Source organism: Telopea speciosissima, chromosome 6 (assembly GCF_018873765.1).
Source record: "Telopea speciosissima isolate NSW1024214 ecotype Mountain lineage chromosome 6, Tspe_v1, whole genome shotgun sequence".
Classification (NCBI taxonomy): domain Eukaryota; kingdom Viridiplantae; phylum Streptophyta; class Magnoliopsida; order Proteales; family Proteaceae; genus Telopea; species Telopea speciosissima.
This window is the reverse complement of record NC_057921.1, coordinates 23,185,211-23,192,762: the sequence shown is the minus strand read 5'-3', so window position 1 is coordinate 23,192,762 and position 7,552 is coordinate 23,185,211.

The window sequence follows — 7,552 nt, the reverse complement described above, 5'->3', positions numbered from 1 at the left end:
TAATTAAACCATAGTGGATCCTACTAAACCCATGATGATTTGGAATAAACCATGTCCTTTTAATTTTTATAGTTTACGAAATTGATTTTTGATTTATAGAATTAGGAGCTTAAACCCATGTAGGTATAAACCCTAGCTCTTGGCTAACCTAAACACTAACCTATTCACAGTTCTAGGGATTTAATTAAAATAATTGATGCATATTCAATCACATAGAACTGTTTTACCCAAGAACTAATCCATGAAATTGCCATCATGGATGTACCCACCTTCAAAACCCTGATTTTTCTATGCAAATCGACTATAACATGGTCCCATTTATAGTAAAGATCACGCAAACAACATCCTTGATCAATTGAATGTGGATTCAGCCCAAAACCCCATTAGAAATTCTATTCTCTGCATTTTTGGGGTTGTTGTGCATCTCTGGTCGATGTCCTAGTCGACTGGGTCATCAACCAGAGAATGTAACTTTAGTTTTTAAAATGTCCTAGTTGACTGGTTCATTAACCAGAGAATAACTATATCAATTTTTGAAACACTGTCATCTCAGGTTGGTGTCCTAGTTGACTGCCTCATCAACCTGAGATGCTGTTTCACTTATGAACACATCCTAGACCCTGTCTAACTTTACCGCGGGGTAACCCTAGGACTCCACACAAGTTCTTGACGTTTTCTAACACCGGATGTGGTTAAACATTCTTAGGAGGTTACTGTTCGCTTGTCAAGTCGCGCCGACCATCGACACTGAACAAAATCCAACATCACTATCTCGATCATAACAAGGTAAGTGGGGGTAGGCTTTGATTGTTTTAAAGAACATTTAATTAAACTTTTAGATACAATTGTCAGTAATCATTTGCATGTGTTATTCTTATTTTATTTACAATATTTATTGATTTAATTATCTATAATTTATGGTTGTGAATGATATGATGCAAAATTGTTAGCAATGTGAATGCTTGTGATAGATTAGATGTCATAGTCGGCTTAGAAACGAGAGGTATGGTGTGTCGTAGTATGGGATGCAGGAGCACTGTACACCTCGTACTATGTCATTTAGACTGCATATGGCTAGGGATGTCATTCCTTGATGCTACAACCCTTACCAGCAGGGGTTTAGGTGTTGGTTGATCATAGCTCCCTATCACTCAAGAGTGTGAAGGACGCCGGGATGGGGTCCCGGCTATGACTATCGGGGTCTACCCATGGGAAGATATATAATACCAATGACCACTGTGGGCTCCCTACAATAGTTGAGGTTACGTCTTAGAGCAGTTGAGAGGAAACCGAGGATGTTTCCTGAGTTGTTGTTGTAGCATCGACCCGACTTAGGCATTTGTTTGTTAGGTGGATTAATATTAAAATTGAACCCATGCATTTAGGATGCATGCTTGTGTGTGTGGTATATCCTTTACTTAATTGGCTCAGTGGAGCTCACCCCTGTGGAATTTTTCTCTTCTTTGATGATCCTGTAGGTGAATGCGTTTGTGGCAGAAAGGATTACTTGGAGAACATGAACTGATGACGTGGCGTTACCTTTTTTTTTTTTTTTTTTTAATACTATCCTTTTTGGTGGATGAATTTTCACTGTTTATATTTTAGAATACTGGTGTATTGGCTCAATGGTCGTGAACTTGGGAACATCGAGCTGTTGGAACTTTCAATGTAAATAATATGTATAACACTTATAGCACTTTACTTTCCCTGCACTCTGATCAATGTAACACGTGTCATCTGGAAATTGTGTTGTGCTTGTGACGTGTATTTACTGCATCTGGATCCTGTGGTCTTCGAATACTTCGGGTATTTGGGTTAGCCGTCGAATTCTCCTAGGAGGTGGTTTCGGGGTGTGACAGTATGGGTGGTCCCCACATGTCTGGAGTCCAAAATACTGTTTTCATCCACTCTGGGCGATTCTCTAGGCCTTTAGGTCAATCGCCTAGTGCATCGGCCAGAGAATACAGCAATGTTGTATAGGCCCTGTGCTTGCACAGGTGCTTGGCCCAGGGCTTGGGCTTTGTTCCAACACCTCACCCAGGGTCTGATACACATCTGAATAGGTGTGGCCCCACATTTATGGATCGGAGAGAGAGTACTTGGGGTTGATGCAGTACATCATGCTGTGGGCAGTACGGCTGCATAGGTCTGAAATCCATCTTCTGACAGGTATACAAGAGGACATCCTCGGGGCTTCTCCATTAAATTCAACCACTGGAGTGATGCTCCATAGTGTGTTTGGTTGACTGGTCAGAGGTCCCTGTCCTTCATCCAAAATTCTAGTCAGTTAGAGGCAGGCTTGACAGAGAAAATTCAGGAGAATTTTGGAGACCCTGATTCATCTCCCTTCTTCTCAATGTAAACATGGGAACAACATAGGATTATGATTAGATCCTAGAACATTGGTTCTTTAACGGGCAAGAGTCTAGAACTAATAGAAGCAATGAGAATAAGAAGGATCAATATAGTGTGTATTCAAGAGACTAGATGGAAGGGTAACAAAGCTACGTAGTTGGACGATTTTAAACTTTGGTATATAGGGGATAAAAGTAATAGAAATAGAGTGGGAATAATGGTGGATAAATACTTAAAGAATGATGTGGTGGATGTTCAAATATTGGGAGACAGGATCATATCCATCGAACTTGTACTGGAGAAGGAGGTTGTCAATATAATTAGTGCATATGCGCCCCAAGTAGGATTGGATGAAAGTAGTAAGTTACAATTTTGGACACATATGGATGGCTTAGTGAAAGGTTTTGGCCAAGGGGAAAAGGTTATTATAGGGGGTGATCTGAATGGACATATTGGGAGAAATCATAGAAGCTATGAAGGTCTGCATGGAGGGTTTGGTTTTGGTGAGAGGAATGAAGAGGGAATCTTAGTTTTAGATTTTGTTGTCGCCTATGATCTATCCATTGTAAACACGTATTTTGAAAAGAGAGAGCATACTATTACCTATAAAAGTTGTCATCATTATAGCCAAATAGATTTCTTCGTAACTAGAAGGCCCAATAGACCATTATGTAAAGATTGTAAGGTTATCCCAAGGGAGAGCCTATCCACCCAACGTAGACTAATGGACTTGGATATATCCCTCACTCCATAAGATGGTAAGGAAAGGGAGCCTACTTGCCCTAAGATAAAGTGGTGAACTTAAAGGGGTTACCTTTAACTTTTTTACTGAAAATATGGTCAAATAAGGAAAGTGAGACTTTGAGGGAGACACTAACACGGTGTGGAATGAGATGTTGTCTTATATTAAGAAGGTTGCTGAAGATGTCCTCGGGGAATCAAAAGGAAAATGACATCCCACTAGGTAGAGTTGGTGGTGGGATGATGATGTTCAAGCAGCCAATTAAGACCAAGAAAGTTAGTTGTAAGACTTGGCAAAGAACTAAGAAAGCAAAGGACCTAAACATGTATAAGATGGCTAGAAATAAAGCTAAGAAGATTATGGGGAAAGCAAGGGCAAAGAAATATGAAGACCTCTATAAACATTTAAACACTAGGGAAGAGAAAAAAGTTATCTATAAGATAGCTAAAATGAGGCAAAGGACGAGTAGAGACTTTGGCCATGTTAGATGTATTAAAAGTGATGATGATAGAGTGCTAGTAAAAGATGAGGACATTATGAAGAGATGGGAAGAGTATTTCCACAACCTACTAAATGAAGATATTTCAAGTAATAGTGGCCCGTAAGACTGCATTACTCATCAAGAAACCACTCACCATAGATACATACAAAAGGTTACGGTGATTGAAGTTAGAGAAGCCTTAAGAAATATGTAAGTAGGCAAGGCACCAGGCCATGATGGGGTCCCAATAGAAGTGTAGAAGAGCTTAGGAGTATGTGGTTTATCTTGGTTAACCCAATTATGAGCATAAGGAAAATGTCAGATGAATGGAGGAGAAGCTTTGTTGCTACAGCCATAACCGAAATACACCCTAATACCTCAGGTCAAATTGAACTTTTACTAACGGGTGATGCCACCATGGCAATAGTCAATACCTGTGACTTTAAACTGTAACAGTCAAGGGAGAAAGCTAACACAAGGACTTGGATTCACACCTTGATGGGCGATTGAACCACATTGTGAAGTAAACCCTGAGCCCTAAAATTTGGGTATGCATATGCCCTCGAAGTCCTGGAAGTACGGGTCAAAGCCCCGCAACTTTCCTTATAATTTGGGCCCTTACAGTAGCAACGGAGTCATGAACGGACCTACGAGACTGGTTCCATTCGTGGATCCGTCTATGCTGTTTTTTGCCCTTTTTTTTATTTTTATGTGGGACCCATGTCCCCGTGTTTCGAACACAATAACTAGGTTCTTGGACAAGATGGACTCCCACCCTTACCTTCTCTTGTTTTGTGGGGCCATGAAAGTGGGCCCATAGGACTTAGCTTAAATGAATAATGGGTTCTTTTATTTAGCTTTAGCCAAACAAGCCCCAAAACTAAAATCCCTTTATAGGACCTTAGGCTAAGCCAAATGTGCCCTAACCAATTAGACCTAATAGGGTTTGTGACCTTAGCCAATCAGGCCTTAAGACCCACTTGAACTTAAGGGATTTTTAGCCATGGGGCACCTAGGCAAACAAGCCCTAAGGCCCATTTATCTTTTATGAAGGAGGGTTCAGCTCTAAACTCTCCCTTCTCCCCCTCCAAGCCAAACCGTGGAGGAGAAGAAGAAACAGGAATGGGAGGGGAAGGAAGAAAAAGGAATGGGAAGCAAGAGGAATCTTGCTGCCCTACCTCCTCTCCTCTTGCTGTCTGGACAAGGATTGAAGAAAAGAAGAAAAAGAGAAGAAGGAGAGAGGAGAAGGTGAATCTTCAAGGCTGGGTGGAGTTGTGGTTTGAGCTCCACTCACCTAGGTATGTCTCCATCTCATGTTATCTTCCTTTCTCCATTTATTTTGGGTTTGATAGGTTTATTAGAGGAGGAGCTGACCTAAAGTTTCATTTGAGACTCAAGGTGGGGCTTAGCCCTTAATGGGACTCTATTAATGAAGACCAATCCCTAATGTAAGCTCCACTTAGCCAATTTACAGCCATTGATGTTGTTCTATGGCTTTCAAACCCCAAGCCCTATATTGGACCAAAAGGAGTTAGATCCTTGTGTGATCTTGGATTCATGAGGTAGGACTAGGTTCTAGTGACCATAGGAAGGTCTATGACTCCCCTCCATGACCTTGAGGGCCATGTGAACTCCAAGTTCCAAGATGGAGAAGAAAATCTTAAGAAATCTTGGAAAGGACCTCGACGGATGTATGATCGAAGCCACCATCGTGCTTCTGTCCATAAATCTATCCAGTGTATGTTGGTAACTGGTCCAAGTGGAGCCAGGAATAAAATCACTCAGTTGCCTCCATCCATGGTTCTGTTCCCTCTCAAGAATGTCTTAGGGGCCCAACGGATACACGAACGGATTCATAGAGAGGTTTCGCCCGTGGTTTGGTTCCTTGTCGGGAATGTCTCAAGGTTTGAACGGATGCAGGAATGCATTCATGTGGAGGTTCCATCCGTGAATCCATCCCTTGTATTTTGACTTATTGGCCTGAACAGAGTTAGGGACGAACTCACCCTGTTGCTTTCGTCTGTGAGTCTGTCCTTGATGTCTTATTTAAAACCCAACTTTAACTTTGGGGCATAACGTAGGACCCCTCTATACATCTTTTAACACTTGCTTTCACGTCTTTAGCCTATCCAACTCGTTGGGAAGAACATGTACTGGTGAGAACCATGTCAACCGCATCGAGTGATACCTGAGTTAGGTCAGTGGGTTTTGGGTGATTGTTTAGGTTTTCTATGCTTTAAATATTCATTATCATGTTACTATATGCTTAATAAGCATCATTCACATTTGCATTATTTATCTTGATTGTGAATGGATTCAAATGTGGATAGGTGAATTGCTTCATTAATGTATCGAGTTACGGTACCGGGCTTACCAGTATCAGAACCCCAGAAATGTTATAAAACTTATTGTCTGTCATCCTACCCTGTTTGTGCTATGTTGTGCTGGTACCCAGGTACTAGATGGAATGGGACGTTGATGCACACGGAATACCTCTCGGGATGATAGGACTTGCATATAGTATATTTGTGGCTAGGATTCTTGTTCCCTTATGCTATGACCCTTACCAACAGGGGTTTATGTATTGGATAGTCTGAGCACCTATTGTCTATGGGGGGGAGAGAGGCCTAATCAAGGATAGTGATGGCTATCGGGGTCCACCACTAGGTGGTCTGGTAGCTTCAACCAGAGTAGGCTCCCTTGTGATAACTGAGGTTTCATTGTGGCGATAAGTTAAGTAACCCACAGTGTCCCCTGAATTATCATAGTAGCATATACCTGACTTAGAATTTTGTGCTAGGTGAAAAATAATTCTAACATGTGCATACATCATGAATTGATTTCATATTGTGTGTTCGTGTATATGCGCATTCCCCTTTACTCTCTCACTAGCTTGTGGAGCTAACCCCGTTGTGCAATTTCTTTTAGTTGATATGTAAGTAATCTCTTGATGAGCTCCTATGGATGCTAACCGAGTGGAGCCAGTGACTTGGACTTGGATGTCGATGTACACCCAAGAATGATGCCCTTATGGTGTGATTTAAATCTTTACTTTTGTATTCATCTTTAGTCATTTACGAACTCCATGTATAAATTTATGGAATTTTCTTGATGAATACGGGATATAGTAGCTGCAATATATGATATCATTAGTGGACAAACATCTTGTATTATTCAATTTAAAAAAATATGATTTACGCTTCCATAGAATTTGATCTCTTTATTGTGGAATGAATTATTCCATTGGGTTACGTTCTCTGACATTATCATGCCTTGATATTGGGTAGGTTATGGATCGGGACACTATATCTGTGATCCTGGTAGTATTGGGATGACACCTATTGTCCTAGTCACCCTTTTCTTGTAAGATATCCTTTATTAGGATGGGGGCATGACAACTTGATATTAGTGCGTGATGCTCTGCACCAATCGCAGTCTGGCATAACCATTTGATTTACTCCCAACAATTAAGTTTTAATTAAAAGTCTCAAGAACATAAATAAGTATATGAAGGTAGACTTAGGGAGAAGGCTAGTTAGGATGCAATTGAGAACCTTAGAAAATAATAGACAATTATGGAAATTAGGACTTGAAGTGCATGTTGTTTGGGTGATAACTGTTAGGTTGCATTGTTAGACCCCTAAGGGAGTCTTATATGGACACTGCAATAATAATCCATAATAATCCATGAAATCCCAAAATTAAAGGAAATATATATATATATATATATATATATATATATATATATATTGAGTTAAATTCAAACTGCCCATATGTTGAAGCTCCTCCTTTGGAGGTAATTACATCTTCTCCCAACCAAACAAAAATATACACTTCAACCACCACCAAAGCCTCTAAAATTTAACTGGTCAAAAAAAAGAGAGAAAAGTCAAAAGGAAAGGAGTTCCAACAAATCCAAGACAAGTAAAAGAATAGCCTAGATCAAATAACTTTGACTCTAGAATGAGTGACTG